Here is a 17,794-nt window from a genome sequence, read left to right on the forward strand (position 1 = left end):
TTGTTCATTCCCCACTGCTCACATACTATGGGAGATAGATCAAGGAGTCAAATGGAAAAAGAATGCTGACAACCACCAAATAACATCTTTATACATCAACAAAACCTTGTGACTCTGCCTTAAGAAAATCACTCAATTAGCCTGGTTCTACTAAAACATCTAACTGAGAAAATTGCTTTTGTCCCAAACCAATGAACTAAAAATATACACTGGACTCCAAGGTCGTGCCACAGGGTAACAGTAGGCACAGAGCTGTGCCAACTTTGCCTTAAGCTGTGATGTGTTTCATGACACAAATGATCCTAATCACATCCCCCAATAGTAATTTCTACAGATTTGGTGTGCTCCATTTAAAAAAAAGGGGGGGGGAAACTATAAAATTATAAAAATTTTAAAGATTTTATTTTTAAACTGTATATTACTAAAATATATGTATCTCACTAAAATAAAAGTTCTTGTACTGCACTTCAATTTTTTCTCATCGATCTTTAAATTCTTGACAGGAAAAAAGGAAACTGAGAAACTTCACGATAAGGGGCCAGAGCCTCCTGAAAATCGAAGGTCAATCAAAGGAAGAGCACATTTTTCAAGTTGTGTCAATTGGCAGGGAAAACCCAGTTTATCAAAATGGGCATAGATTCTAACTTGAGCAAGAATTCGGAACCTCAATGAATTCCATCTGGCTCAGGAGAATCTTTTCTTTCTGGCTTAGAAAGAATCTTCCTAAGGTTAATCAAAGTTTTTAGCTGATAAAGGTGAAACTTCACCTGCCATTGTGGGTTTGATGATCAATATTTTTTACCGAGAGCTCTTGAGATTTAACTGAAACTTCAATTGAGTGATTTTAATACTTTCATACTCAACAAATATTTCTTGGACTCCTAATCATGAGCTAGGCACTGTGCTAGGTCCTGAAGCTATATCATGGTGAACAATTTTCATCAGGACTGAGAAAGGGGAGAGCCGAAAAATAAACTGGAGTATGAGAAAGAGAGCATGAGAGCATGCACACATATGCATAAGATTTGAGTAATTAATAATATGAATAAATTAATTACAGTAGAGGAGTAGGATATGTGCATATATGGTTTGGGGTTCACAAAGAGGTGGCATTTTATTTAGAAAGACCTCTCTGGAAAAAGTGGCATTTGAACAAAGATCTAAAAGATATAAAATTGTTCACTATGACTTTGAAAATCTCATTAATTATATAGCTTCAGGACCTAAAACAGTGCCTAGCTCATGAATCACTATGCAAAGATCTGGAGTCTTTCACGCAAAGGTAAAAATAAATGCAAAGCCTTCAAGATAGGAGTGAGGTCAACCTAATTAGGTAACTTCAAGAACCCAGGCCAACTAGAGTAAAGAAGGAAAAAAGTCAGGAAGTGAGTTTGGAGAGCAAGGTCAAGGGCAGATCATGCTTCTAAGGCATGCTTTGGGGTATGGGTTTATTCCAAGAATGGTCTCAACCATTCAGCTGTTTAAATGAAAGACTCCTGATCAGGTGTACATTGAAGTTACTCCAATATCTATGTGGAGAATGGGTTTAAGAAGTGGAGGATAAAACACCAAAAACTCAGGCTATTGCAGTAGCCAACATGAAAATGGTGGAGGTGGGGAAGCACAGCCATGCTTGGAACACATCTTGATGGAGAAGCTGAAAATTTTGTAGATGAATAAAATTGGGATATTAAAGAGAGAACTCAAATATGACTGAGCTTTAAGGTCTGGCCGACTTGGTTAACATGCTGTTACCATTTATTGATATGGAAAACAAAATATTTTATTGCTCTTGTAGTTTTGTGAGGCTGTGTGTGTGTGTGTGTGTGTGTGTGTGTGTTCTGTTTTTGTCTTTGTTTGCTTTAGCCTAATTTCTTTGTTTTGGAATTCATGGTGGCAGAAAATAAAAAGTTTTATTTGGGATATATTATACTTGAAAATCATTTTAGTTGTCTAAATGGAAAAGTTAAGGCACATTCAGGAGAGAAAGAATGTTAGGTGTTAACATATATACAGAATTTACTCTCATTACTTGAGATTTCCTGGGGAGTGAGTATGGGTAGAAAAAAGATGCTCAAGTACTCAATCCTAGGGAACATCAAAACTTTGAAATTAGAAAACAAAAAGATAAGAGCAATGCAGTGCGATTAAGTAGGAAGAAGACAGATATTAAGAAATCACAAAGATATTTTGTCCAGAATGTGGAAGAGAGTAACTGTAACATGATAGTGTGATGTCGAGTCAGATGAAGACCCAAAATCAAGAGTTGAGTTGACAAAATGGGAATTCTTGACCAAGGAGTTTTCACTGAGAAGTGGGAACAGCCTGTTGGAAAGAGTTAGTGGGAAGTGAGAAAGTAGAGAGAGAAAGTATAGACCTGTCTTTGGAGGAGGTTGTCGTGGAGAACTTCTCCATGGTGGCAGCTGGAGGCACTGTGTATTTTAGGGAGCATTTATTTATTTATTCAGGTGGGAAGTAGGCAAGGGGATATGAAAGATTCAAGATAAAGTGGCAAGTCAATGATGCAAGATCCATAAGAAATAATTGCTAAAGACAAATTCCTGAGTCACTGAGAAGGAATGGGATCCAAAACTGAAGTAGTTTTAGGTGGAAGTATTTTAAAGAGAAAGTAGGACGAACATGGGCAGGGGTCGAAAGGTGGCAAATTCCTGAGTAACAGTTAAATAAGGAGGTGTTGAAAGAGTCAGTCTAACATGGGCATTGGTGTCACTGCAAATTCTTGTTGGGTGTTCCAAGAATGTAAGACTCTAATCACTTTTTACTTAGGCCATTTCTCATGAGTGCCTCTGCAGCAAGTAACTTTGAGCGCACTTCTCCCTTGGGACAAAAAAATGATTGTCTTATTGCTTGCTCTGGAAACATCAGATTCCTCAAATTTGTTCTTCAGCTGTGATGCAAATCCTCTGCATTCACACTATCCACTTGAACTCATATTAAATTCCCTCAGTTGGCTCCAGAGCAAGGGGAATCTACAGAAGCATGATGCTTCTGTTTGCTATGCTATGAGTAATAAATCATTTTGTCTTGGACCAACATCCAGAAAACAGTAACAGGTTAATTCATTAGTTTATGAGTAGGATAAAATTAAGTCTCAGACCCAGTAATTATGGCAATAAAGATGAGATGCTGAAAAGGCTTTCCAAAGAAAAATGTCAAAGGTCCTTTAGAATGGTTTCTAAACCATCTAGACTCCCTGGACTCGCATGCAAGTGGTAGGTGAGCAAGTATGTCAGGGGCTCCCATTGTCCTACGTGTCAATCATTTATTGGGATTGAGAACAGGGAGTTGGATTAAAAGAAGTAGCTCAGAATAGCTTCTTGGTTGTTCCTGACTCTGCTCTCAGTGGGAGAAGGGACTTGTCCCTTACATTCATCAGGGCAGACTGGTCAAACAATCACATGGTCAACTGAATCCAGAAACAGCCACAGCTGTCAATTTAAACTCACCATATCATCCCTCTCCACATGCTATAAGAACAGATCAGCTCCTATGGATTTGGTTGATACTAAACTACTCTGCCAGCCTGACACAATCAATAACCGCTCCCAAACCTTCCCGGCTCTTCAATCTTGTGTGTGTGTAAACAGAGAGATTCCTTCAAGCTTGTTTCAGTCTTAACAATGTAAATTCACATCCCTCTCCTGATTCCCAAGCATCTTTGGGGGAAGCTGTAACTACTCAGTGATACTATTCAGCGGATCAAGTGAACCCAACCAATGTACCAATGTTCTAAATCAAATGTAACAGCAAATTCCAAACTGGAGTATCACTGTGCACCTTTGTGCTACATTTTTGTAGGTGGAATAATGTCTTTCCTTTAGGCTTATCTATCACCCCTGAAATTATTGGAAATGACTTCAAAGATCAGTAGGTCAATCTAAACTCCCTGTCTATGTCCAAATGAACAAGAGGTCAGCTTTTGAGTGCTTTCCAGCCATAGGAAATAAGACCTCCTGATCTTGTGACTATTCACAATTTTCTGAGTCCACAACCCTATAGAATACATCTGAAGTCAATACTACAGGTTGACCTGATTCTGTTGCTTAGAGTCCTCATGATAATATCCTTAATTAATTGTTGTGTGAGGCAAATTGAACAAAACTGACCCTAATATTTGCCAGTAACACTAAACAAGGTAGTTAATGGAGTGGTGGATTCATATGAAAATTTCAATTTAACCAGGAACTTGTAGGATCATGGAATGGATTGCTAGAAGAGGCGATTCGTGTGCATCTCTGCATTTTCTGGCTGAGAGTGCCACCAAAGCCCTGACTGTTCTTTACTCTGGCCTTTTCTTGGGGTCGGTTTTCTAGCAAGCAACTTAGAGGGATGAAGTAATGTGCTATCAGTCAAAGATCAGGTTTCTTACTGCTTGTTCTAAGGTCAGTGGATTCTCTAATTCAGAGTTCTTCAGCTGTTACACAAATCTACCTGTGCAGTACGTGCCTGGGTTCATGGAATGTCAGTTCTATGGTAATTGAGTGCAAAAATAATTGATATAAACATGGTACCCGTATTTGCTGTGACTTCGTTTATGACCCATGTCTAATATCTTCTGCCAGCAGTCACATGTAGTAACAGGTTATTTACAAGCTTATAAGAAAGATAAAATCAAATATTAGTAGGTTTGGTGGAGTAAAGGTAAGGTAGTTATTTTCCTGTGTAAAATGAGAAACTTGATAATCAACTAAGATTAACAAAGAGGGAGGAGTTGTTAGAATACAACAGTCACTAATATGGCATTATGTAAAAATGTGGATGTGTAACCGATGTGATTCTGCAAACTATATTTCGGGTAAAAATGGGAGTTCATAACCCACTTGAATCTAATGTATGAAATATGATATTTCAAGAGCTCTTTAATGTTTTGAACAACCAATAATAATAAAAAAGAAGTTTGAAGGAAGAGATAAAATTTTTATCTTTGGAAGCACAGCTCTGAAAGGATTGTGGTCTAGTGCCAAAGGACTCCTTGAGATTTGGGCTAATAAATTTAAGGTGATGTGAGTTCAGTTCAGTGTGTGCCTTGTGAGTTTTTCTCCACCCACATTCGAATTGCCCATAGAAGTGGAGAAGTCACATTTAACCATAATTGTACTTTTGGTGGACAAATACAAGCAGAGACAGAATCAGTGAAGCTGAGAGTATATGCAAGGGAATAGTTATAGGGCTGGACCACAGAATCTTAACTGAGACAAAAGGCAATGAGTTAAAAAATGGTTAATACAAAAGACAAGGACAATGAAAATATAAGTGAGTTTGGGAATATAAGTGGATTGGAAAAATACAGTTGTATTCAAAGAACAGAGTGATTGAAAGTGAGTTTTTCATGGAGATTATTGGTGATGACAAGGTCTAGATTGTGACAAAAGTGTGGGAAGAAGTGGGGGAATGGTCAAACAAGAGAGGCAAAATGTTGCATGGATCATCTACATTAGTGTTAATAACCCAAAAACAATGAGAAGAGTAAGATATTAAAATATTTGGTCACTGAAGGGGAGGTACCAGGAGATACAAAGAATATCATAAGAAGGAGAGATAGTGGTCAGCATCATCCAAAGATAACATGCATCAAAATGAGTTGGAATTTTGAATGAAGAGGGAGGAGTAGTTGTCTATATGCAGCAATAAAATGGGAAAGACATTTAGCTTATCTTTGGTACCAGTTGGACATGAGATTTGGAAGAAGAATATAAGACAGCCACCTTTTGAGAGGGTTGCAAATCAATGTCCTGGGAAAAAACTAGATTTTAATGTAAAGTGAAGAAAGTATTCAGAAAAGTTGATAATTGTGGTAATTTATAATATACTTAAGGGTTTCAGCATATAGTGAAGTGTTCAGAAAGGGGTGCAAAATTGCATAAAATTAGGGAATGTACAGAGCATTCTGGGATAAGAGACCAGGGCTTGATGGATGACCAGAGATGCTGGCACTTCTGTGGATGACTGAGGTAAGCAGACATGGAAATCATGGTGGGATTGTTCCTGGTGGACTTTAGGGGAAATCATAATTCTAATTATATCTTCTTAAAGAATTATTGATTAAGTAATCACTAGGGTGCAATGAGGAGGATTACTATAGAAGGGGTAAGTTTTGGCCAAGAGTTTGGATCTAGAATATTCCCCAAAAGCTCTTGTGTTAATGATTTGGTCCCAGCTTGGTGCCATTGGGAGGTGGTAAAGATATTAAGAGTGGGGGTGGGGGGGGCGTGGATCTTAGTGGAAGTTCTTCTGGCCATTGGGGGTATGTCCTCAGAGAGAATTGTAGGACACCCATGGCTTCCTCTGTTTTTGTTTTTGTTTTCCTTTCCATTCTGACCATGAGGTGAAGAGTTTTACCACACATTGCCGTCATCATATGCTGCCTCACCACAGGCCCAAAGCAATGGGACCAACTAGTCATGGACTGAAATCTCCAAAACTGTGAGCCAAAACAAATCTTTCCTCTTAAGTTCATTACTTCAGATATTTTGTTACAATAATAGGAAGCTGATTAACACAATGTATAACAAAAACCTCTTTGGGGAAAGATATCTAATATTTCAGAAAAGCAATTAGTTGATTGAAGGTTTTGGATACTTCTCTTGGACTGAGATCTGAGTTTGTCAGGGATGAAGTAAGTTCCAGATGAATATGTATGTTGTGGTGGTTGGAGAAAGGATTCAGGTTATAGCAGGTGCTTTTGGGGGTGCCTACGTATATATGTCAGAAGAAAGATTCAATAAACAACAATAGCAGTGGCCCTTGGTAAAAGGGCTTTAACTGCAATGTCAATGATATTGGTCTTCCGAATTAACAGCACACTTAAAGAAAACACTGGGGGATCTGGGACAGTTGGGAGAAGACATGGGGTGTTAAGATGGACATCCTCATGGGCAGCAAACACATAGCTGACCAAGTCTATGAAGGTTTGCAGTATGGCTAACTGTAAGCACAATTCCCAGGATCCTCAACTTTTCTTTGAACACTTTCTTCATCTTCTTGCTCTAACAAATATCTAGCCATACTCAGAAAAATATTCCTTTACTTGGAACTTTTTTATAATGGGGATGGCTCACATCTCTCATATGGAAATAGAATCCCGGTGAAAATCAACCATTCAGGCCTTATTAGTCTCCACAACAGCATCTATGGTGTGATAATGGGGATTATTGAGACTCTAATTATAAATTTCCTGGCAAAGAATTAATGATGCTTTCATTCTTTTGTTTTAGAAAAGAATTTTTTTCCCCAAGATTTTTTGGCCAGTTTACTTGAATTAGAGAGTTGGCATCTGTCTTCTGATGATTTACTCATGAGCTTTTTTCCTAGTTTATGTGACTTCAAGTCAACAAAAGAATGCTAACTCAATTAAGCAGTCAAAGCCCAGGATGCCATGTTTATCTGTCTCATTCACTTGTGTCTCTCACACATACTCATTTCTGTTTTGTTCCTTATTTGGTCTTCCAGATCATAGTCATTAAATTTCTCTTATGACCATAACATTTTTGTAGATCATAGCAAGTACTTAATAATTATAATTTTCAAAAATAACATATATATATATATATATATATATATATATATATATATATATATGCATATATATATGAGTTTTACTACTCATTGTTGCCATCATATGTTGCCTCACCACAGATATATTATATATACATAATATATATATAAAAATTAGACCTGCCCTAATTATTGTAGTACACATAGTAAGAAAATAATACAAGAAGGAATATGCTCATGTAAACTACTCATAGTTTTGTTTATAGAAATTAATATACATAGTAAAGGCAAAAGTGAATGAGCTGACTCTGTTGAAAATATTAAAATGAACATTTTATTAAGTTAATAAAGATTGAAGCAAAGTTAGATCTTTTATAATTATAGTTTTGTATGTGTATATCTGTTCAAGTTACTTAGACTCTATGTTCTCAAACTTGAAATTGTAAGGAAAAAAAACTATTTCTAAGAACAATGAGCCCAAAATGAAGTCAGCAAATGAACCAATTCTATTGAAAATTTCTCTTTAGGAAGAAGATACTGTCCCATGAGTCTCATTGCTTCCTACCACCCGAAGGTTTGGATAATATATGTTTGGCTCTACACAGCTATTTTAGTTGGATTTAGGTAAAGTGAGAGGATTTTTAATTTTTTTTTCTTTTCTTAAACATTTTATTCACGTTATAGAGGGATTTCTTATTTGTTTACTTTTTCCTAATTGTTAAGAAGAGTGGTTGAGGAGTACTGTATCCAACACTATTTCGATGACACAGGTAAATTCCAGATTCACATTTCCAGGTACCAAGAGTTCCCTCTAAATGCCACAATCATATAAGCCTTCGTTTGTATTTCTTTCTACTGAATACAGCAATGCCCATTGGTATCTCTGAAGCGTAATGGCATCTTAGGTCGATATTTCTCCAAGTAAAGCAGCTGTTTGGAATTGAATGCTCCCCTTCTTTTTTGTCTTATAAACTGAACTGCATCTTCATACTTCATTCCACATTCAATCAAAGCAAGTGCAACCAGCACAGGTGCCCTTCCCAATCCTGCAACACAATGCACTGCAACACAGCAACCTGGCTCTTCACGGAATTTGGTTTTTAACAAGTTCAGCCAATCATCTACTATCTGATTAGGGGGTGGAGCTCCATCATCAAATGGCCAATCTAGAACGTAGATTCCTTCTTTTTCAACTGGAGCTTTATCATATGTAGCATCACAAACTCGAACCAAAGTTGTCACTCCATACTTCTTAAGTTCCTCTGTGAACTTGTTGAGAGTTGCATTGGTAGGGTTGCGAGTTATCAGAAAACGCATGTTCTCATAGGAGATCTCCACAGGGGCTGGACGGTTCATTATGGCAAATAAAAAGTGTGAGCGTGCGTGTGTGTGAGTATGATGGGGAAAATTGGGGAAAAAAATCAATAAATCTTGAAATGTTTCACAGCAGAAAACATTAAAAAAGACCTCTAAAATGCCTATTATCAATCAGTATTCTCTATTCAACTTGTTTATTCTTTATGAAGCTTTTCTCTTCAAGACAAGCAGAAGTATTTAGAATCCACACCAATCCAAATTCAACTTGGGCCTCAATGTCTGCAGATGGATTCCTTCGGAGTCCAAAAAAATCCAACTACATACAAAACATAAGCAGCCTTTACTACATTTAGGCACTAGTGAGACACATTAAAAGTGTAGGTCATTTTTCCACTTTTGTTTACTTGATGCTTAATTTACTGGAGTCATTAAAAGAAATATACTTGCAATAAAAAAAAAAAAAAAAGTCAACTATTTCTGAGGCCAGTCTCGGTGTCCAGAGTCTTCAAGGCAATGTTAATTATGGCACATAGAACCCCCAAGCTCACTTGTCAGCGAAAACGCTGTGCTGAGCCTGGCAGAAGTCTGCCCTCACGCTCAGAATCGCCATAAATGTGCAACGTATATTCCAACGAAAAACGCTGGCGAGCTGGGGACTGGGCATTGAAGTCCGGCGGCGGCGGGAGCGAGGAGGCGCCTCTCTCCTCAGTCACCTCGGCGGCGGCGGCGGTGGCGGTAGCGGTGGCGGCGGTGGCGACGACTCCCCCCCAGCCTCGGCGAGCGACACCTGGCCCGGCCCGGCGGCAGCGGCGGCGCGTGTCCACGAGTCCGTCTTGCTGCTGCTGCGGCCGCCGCTGCGTCTCCTGCTGCCGCCGCTGCCGCCGCTGCCCTGTGGTGTTGCCTCACGCCGTGCCTGACCGCCGCTGCCACTCTAGCCGCTCCCGGACGGAAGACGGTTACAGCCCTGCCGATCGCGCCGCCGCCACCACAGCTGCTCGCGCAGCCGGAACCAGCTCCGATTTTTAATTTTTTAAGGAAAAGTGAACACTTCATTTTTAGCAACATTTTTCTTGAAGCAGATGAACTTGAGAAGGAGAGCTCCATGCACCGTCACTTTGCCAGGTGGCTTTCATCGGGGTGTTCATTGTTAAGAACCCTGCTATTTCTGCCTGAGGTTTGAAGCCAGGACTTCACAGGATCCCCTGTTGCACTCCTCAGTTTTATCCATGCAGAGAGCAGATGGGTGAAGCAGAATAAAATCCCAGCTTCAGAGGCAGCAGTGTAGCATTCCAGGCATAGGTGACAGTGTTTGGCTTAGTTGGAATAAACGCTAATTGGAGTTGCTGAGTGAAAGTTAGAATTGAAAATTGGACTTGGTTTATATAGCAGTTTGGAAACTTGTGAAACGTATTATTATGACCATATTTTGATAAACAAAAATGAATTTTTAGTGTGGTTTTGGGGATTGAACCCAGGGCCTTGTGCATGCAAGGCAAGCACTCTACCAACTGAGCTGTATCCCCAGTTCCTGCAAATGAAATGTTAATATTAAAAATAAAACATCAATTGTTTCCAAAGTAGATGTGTTGGTTAGGACAGGATAGTTCAAGGACAAGCACTGAGGTTCTGAGATCTTTTTTTTTTTTTTAATTTTCAGAAGTAACATATTCAATTATATTTAAATAGGCTAACTTATCAAGCTGTTTGGGTTCTTATAAGTTCCACTAAATTCTTCTGGAAATGAGAGAATAAATAAGTCCTCCTTACTGATTTGTGTGATTGTGCCTTTTAATAGTCTCACTATATCAGTTATCATATTGTCATGTATTTTTCACATCTTTTGCTTCACATTCTTTCAGTTTCTTTGAAGAAGAGGACATACATTTTCATCATTATGTTCCTAGAACTGAGTGAGCCCCGTGTCCCGGACTGAAAATCTAAAGCATAACAGAAGGAAGCAGCCAACATTCCTTCTTATAGTGGTCAAGGGTGGTCATAGAAAATAAAGATAATTTACTGATTTTGGAATGGACTGAACAGTTTTATTCAACAACAAGCCTTTTCCAATTATAGATTTATTTAGCTTATCCTTAAAATTATGTGAATATGTGGATTTAAGTATATGCATAGACCTTTAAATCCAGTGTTTATACTACATTCTAAAATTCGATATGTGCACTTTTGAGAACAAATAGCTAAGATGTAAGTATATTTTGTAAAGGTAATTTTTTAGTCATTTTGAGGAATGGGAAAATAGTAACTTTTATTGCATCTAGAGGCATGATTCGACTCTAATTGTCAATATATGAAAATGGATCTTTATATTTTTCTCAAGTAATCCATTGAATGAGATGTTTAGTCTTTGGGTCATGATAACTTGTTTTACTTTGTAGAAATCCCAGAAGAAACCTTGAATAAACGTTGATCTCCTTCAGGGGTTTATGGTTCTTCTCACTAAAATCCCACCTCCTGCACCCCTGTTTTTACTACAGCTCACTCTCCATGGTGTAGAGCTCCCTCTATCTCCATCTTTCTGAGTTTTATCTTCCCAGACTCCCAGGTATTTTTCCCACTTCACTGTCTATCAGTTTTGCATTAAAAGAAGTTAGAAAAATTACATGAACTATGAAAATATTTTAATATGAAAGATAATCACCCTAGTAATGAGGAGTAAGAAGTACATACCTAATGATAACTTTAAAAACTGGGAATAGTTTTTTTACTATTTTTAACAATTCTGATGGTTTCCTTAAGTGAAGCTGTGTCATTAAATATATGATCCATGAGCACATTTCTCATTACAATGGAGAATTATTTTAATCTAACAAATGAGAGAACTGCAAATAGATAGAGTGTATGAAAAGTAAATTATGTCTTTTCTTTGTAAAAAAGAAACAAAATGGATATATAAAAAATAAAGATAAAACAGAGCTAAATGTCCAAATTTCTAGAGTATAGGCAACAAAAAATAGTAACATTTACTATCAATAAGTATATTCATCTCATCAATTACATCAAATGATATTTTCATCTTGATATTATAGGGGAAATAAAGAGAAAATTAACATCTGCTTTTCTCCCTAAAGCCATTAAAGAAAATGATTCTTTTATCATAATACTTGGGTATTTTAAAATGTGACTTCTGGATAGGAGTGTAGGCTTGTCATCTCACCCTTTGCCTCCCCACTAGTCACAATACAAACAGTATGTAATAACAGCAGAGACTTTGAACATGGAAAAGAAGGTGAACTTGTTAGGACTGGAAGACCAACAGAGCATCTGGGCTTTTACCACACAGGCCCAACACAAAAATGTGTCCCATAGAGGCAGCCCACATAGGCTCATTCCTCTTCCATATTGAACCAGGGTCTCACCTACAATACAAAATGAGCCCACAAGTCCTGGCAAGGGGAATTAAGCAGACCCCTGCTGGTTTAGAAAAAAATCAACTAGAGAAAGAGCTTAGCTTCTCTCCTGGTGAGACTTCACTTCCCCACCCAGAGATGTGGCCAAGGAGAGTATGCCCAACCACGGACAGGCATGTGATGATGTGTCTTCCTTCCTTAGCAGGTTTCTGAAGCTCTTCATCCCCATCAAGGCCTGGGGGACCTCAACAAAAGGGATTGTACCCCAGAAAGCACCTTCCTTGAAACATGCTCTCCATCCCACTGAGGTTGAGAGAAGCCCAGCCAAACACATGTCCAGTCAAGGAGGCCTCCTCATTCTCATGGATCTGAAACCCCCCCTCCCTCAACACCTCTGACCACTCAGGGACCATCAGAAGAGACCAGTGGGAGCCCCAGTGGCACAAGATAAACTAAGAATATCAAATACCACTGCAAAGACTGGTTAAATGATGACTTAATTCATAGTCCACACAAGTAGACCAGGACCTATTCTCCAAACATAAGAAGGTGACTGCCTGCTAAATTGAAAAATTCAAGTAAGATTCTAAATTCCTTAACGTCATATCTAAAATGTCTGGGATAGAGCTAAAAATAACTTATTATTGCAGGGATCAGGAAAACCACAACTTAAGGAAAAAGGAAAATTAACTGATGCCAACACTGAAACAAATCAGTTGTTAGCATTATCTGACGAGAATTTTATAGCAAGCATCATGAAAAAGATTCAATAAACAATTATAAATCTCTCGAGAAGAAAGAAAAATGAAAAATGTCAGCAAAGAAATAGACATTATTAAAAGAAAAAATTAGAAATTATAGAAATGAAAAATAAAATAGAAAAAATAAACAACTTCCTGGATTGGTTAATAATAGAGAAGAGATGAAAAAGGAAAGAACCAGTGAGTTTGAGGACAGAGTACTAGAATTTGCCCAATCCAAGCAACAAAGAGAAAATATATGGGGGGAAAAATGATCAGAGCCTCAGAAACCTATGGAAAAAAAGACCCTAAATTTGTATGAACAGAGTCCTAAAAGTGGAAGAAAAAGAGAGTGGAGCTAATAGTCTAAGGAAAATTAGCTAAAAATTTTCCCCGTTTGGCAAAGGACACAAATTCACAGATTTGAAAAGCTGAGTGCTATGGTTTGCATAAATGTCCCTCAAACACCTGTGGTCACCAGCCCACAGAACTATTAGGAGGGAGTGAAAACTTTGTACCGTGGAGCCAACAGGAAGGAAAGCAATTAGGAGCATTCTCTTGAAGGGGACATTGGGACTCCAGCCCCTCCTCTTTGCTCTTGGTTTCCTTCCCAGCCACAATAAGACAGGAAACCTCCTCTGCAACACCCTCCCTGCCATAATGCACTGCCTCACCCAGGCCCAAAGGCAACAGTGCCATGTGATCAACTGAACCTCTAAAACATGAGCCTAAATACACATTTTCTCTCATGAAGTTGAATTTTTACAGTAAAGAAAATTTTACTGAGTAAATCCCAAGTAGAATAAGCGCAAATAAATAAACACCAACATATATCAGAAGTAAATTTCTGAAAATTAAGAACAAAAGGGAAAAAATGCTAAAGACAAAAGAGAAAGTTAGTCAGAAAGAAATAATGTATCATTTGTAGGGATCACCAGTTCCAATGGCAGAGGTTTTCTCATGAGAAACCCTGGGGTATAGAAAGAAGTGCTGTGAATTTTTCAAATTCTAAAAGAAAAACAGAGTCAATAATGAATTCTATATTTAACTATCCTTCAGGAATGAAGGGGTTGGGCACTGTGGTGCACACCTGTAATCCCAGGGGTTCGGGAGGCTGAGGCAGGAGGAGTGAGAGTTAAAAGACAGCCTCAGAATGTGAGGCATTAAGCAACTCAGTGAGACCCTGTGTCTAAATAAAATACAAAATAGAGCTGGGGATGTGGCACAATGGTTGAGTGTCCCCCCAAAAAGAAAGAATAAATAGGCAATAAAGATTATCTCAGACTAAGGGAAATTAAAAGAAAGTGTCACTAACATATCTACCTTAAATTTGACTAATGTTTTTTAACAGAAAATTACAAAAGAAGAATCTCAATGACATGGGAAAAAGGAAAAAACAATGGAGAGAACAAAAATATAGGTAAAATATAAGTTTTCTAAACTATATATAATGATTAAAATAAACATTATAATACTTTCTGTTCCCTATTGCTAAATAATACATGGATCAAAGAAAAAGCCTCAAAGAAAATGTTGAAAATACATAGAACCAAATTAAAATGAAAGTGTGGCATGTGAAAATATGTGGGATGCAGCAAAAGCAGTATTGAGTTAAATTTATACTGCTAAATCCTTGCAATAAAAAAAAACTAAAAGAAAAATAAACCTGAAGCAAACTGAAAGAAGGCAATAATAAGGAACAAAAATCAATGAAATTGAAAACTGGGTAACAGAAAAAAATTGATGAAACAATAAACTTGTTCTTTAAAAATAAAAATCAATGAAATTAATAAGCTTACAAAAAATGGAGAGAGACGATATAGACCCTCAACATCAGGAATGAATCAGAGAAATCACTACAAATCCTATAGCTATTATAAGATAATAAGGCATCACTGTGAGCCACATTATGCTCATAAATTTGACAAAAAAATCAGCACCAACATAGAGGATCTGATCATGTAGATAATCTAGTTGACAAATATAGAACATAATCTAGTTGACAAATATAGAACACTCCACCCAACAGAGTATATGTGTATATATATATATATATATATATATATATATATATATATATATATATACACACACACACACACACACACACACATACATACACATACACCTCACAGTGGAATGCATCACAATTCTCTCCACCAGGAAGTATTACAGGCTTAAGACCCATTGCTATGCAGCTAAGTGGTAGTCAAAGAGATCAAAGACCACTAGAGGAGATTATCTCCCCAACACTAACAAAGGAATATATAGAAACTGAATAAAACACAACATTATTTATAATCACCCCAAAGAAAGTAATAAATAAAAGTGGATACTTAGTATAAACTTAACAAAAAAATGCTTACGGTTAGTGTGTGGAAAATGACTCAAGAGTAAAAAGAACAATCCAGTTAGAAGGGGGCAAAAGACATTGAGAGATATTTTGCTATAAAAGATAAACAGATAAAATAAATACAGGAGAAGTTGTTCAACATACTAGTTATTAGGCATGAATTAAAACCATAATGGCATATCACTTCCTAACTATTAGAATGTCTTAAACTTAAAAAAAAATAATAACCAAATGTTAGTGAGGATATGAATAAATTGGATCACTCACTAATACATTGCTGATGAGAATGGAAAATAGTCCATTGGGAAAACTGGGTGAACTATACATGGGATTCCCTGTTCTATTTCTTATTACTTCATGTAAATCTACTATTATCACTTAAATGGTTTAATTAAAAAAACATATTCAAGCATATTTATGTATACATATTCATATATGCACATACATACAGTTTATATATTGTATATATATATATATATATATATATTCTGTATATATACACATACATACCAGTTTTAACTATTATAGTTATATATATTTAGCAGTATATATAAGTATATATAGTTGTTTATGTACATATATAGTGTGTGAGTATACATATCTTTATGTGTATGTATATTAGTATACACATTAATGACATATACATATCATTAACATATTAATATATATATCATTATGTAGTAAGTAAGTAGGAGAATACTTAGAGGATTCATGGAATGAACAGTACATGAAATTCATGTTTAAGAAATTTGTTTTCTCTTTATTTTAGGTAAGACTAGATTTTTCAGTATTCTCTACAGTAAAATGTGGTTGTATGACTAAATTTTAATCAATGGAAGGTGAGTAGAAGAGTCCCATTACTCATGGGGCTCCACTTGTAAAACCTCCAGGTTTCATATTCTACTTTCCTTCCTTCTCCAACAACTTGCTGCAAAAGACGACAATCAACTCAGAAGTTGAGTTTGAAAAGGGAGGGAAAAAAGAGAAGAGGCTGTGACTCTGAATCACCATTGGAAGGCAACTGATGATAGGAACTCATGTTTTTGGAATTCACATGTGTGAAAATAAACAATTTCACTAAGCCACAGAGATGTGGTCAAACAGAATCTCTTAATTCATTTAATCATTTTTGACAGCCCTTCAGAAAACAAGTCCAACACACTTTTCTAGCATATTCTACTGCCTGTTCTGTTTGAATCTGTTGGTAATCTGTGCCCTTTTATCTGATAAGGCAATATTAACCATATCCTCTGCTGTGATAGAATCCCCTCTCTATACCTAAACCAAATATTTTAGAAACAAATTATAGTCACCCCTACCTTATTCCAAGAAAGATTTAACCAAAAACAAAAATGCATACATTGTACCAAAATCAAATAACTTGGAAAGAAAGAAGAAAAAAAGGAGACAACATTAAGAAACAGAAACAGGAAATTGAAATATTCCTAGGGGTGAGATTAATATATAACAGAAAGACATTTATGCCTCTATAGAAACATGTTTTAGACATCTAGCTACATCATCGTTATTTGTAGCAGCCTACATTATTGGGAAATATGCATTACAAAATTTATTTCATGTTTGTCATTTATCAAATTTTGTTTGCATGCCTTTAAAATGTAAGGTAAAAGGTGTGGAAGGAAAATACCATTTATCCTGATATTGAAACTGGAGAGGTCTTCTTCTATGTGTTCTCATAAAGAGGACAGCACATGAGCAAATAAGCATTTTCTTCAGCAACCTTACACAAACACTACCGCAAAACAAATTCATTAATCTTCAAAGCTGAAATATTAAAAGAAAATCCCAGGTGTAAATAGAGTAACACACCCATTTCACTTATCCCTTATTACTTTTCTCAGAAATCCCCCCAAAAAACTAAAATATTTTCCTGAAGTGTCTCTCACTAACCTATTGAGAAAAAAAAATAAGGTAGAAATCTAAATTATAATTTATTTTCTCACCGATATCTATGCAATTGTGGATAATTGCTGCTTATTAACAAATTGAGGACTGTATCAAAAATTCTGAAAATTTTCAGAACATTAAGCAGACCCAAACACAATTGTCCATTAGAAACCTCTGAGTTTTAGAGTAAGAATAAATAAAGATAGAGCATAAATTTAAATTTGATGTATAAAATGACTTTAGCTATAGAATAGTTGCAAAATATTACTTGAAACTAGATAATTGGTCTCAATATAAGTAGAAATAAGTACCGTGACTTTGTTACCAAATTCAAATAACACATAAAATTTAACATGAAAATTAATAACAAAATATACCAATACTTTTGCTTTTCAAGGTAAATAATTTGTGATATATTGAAATTCCCAGTAAGTGTATGAAAATATTTACCTTTTTATACACTTCCTCTGTTCCTATTGTTAACATTTTCCTCCTGCAGAGAGGAATTATGAGATGTGAGCCAAGATTCTTCTCAAGCCCACAAGGGGGACCCTTTGCACCATAGCAACACAGTTTATGTAGCACAGGTTTTACTG

The 17,794-nt window shown here is 36.6% G+C and overlaps 1 pseudogene; it reads right to left on the bottom strand.

Moving 5' to 3' along the window:
- Positions 1 to 8,153: 8,153 nt before the first annotated feature.
- On the bottom strand, positions 8,154 to 9,152 carry LOC143390178 (protein tyrosine phosphatase type IVA 2 pseudogene; annotated as a pseudogene).
- Between the last annotated feature and the right edge of the window lie 8,642 nt (positions 9,153 to 17,794).

Source organism: Callospermophilus lateralis, unplaced genomic scaffold, assembly GCF_048772815.1.
Source record: "Callospermophilus lateralis isolate mCalLat2 unplaced genomic scaffold, mCalLat2.hap1 Scaffold_708, whole genome shotgun sequence".
In the NCBI taxonomy this organism is placed as follows: Eukaryota; Metazoa; Chordata; class Mammalia; order Rodentia; family Sciuridae; genus Callospermophilus; species Callospermophilus lateralis.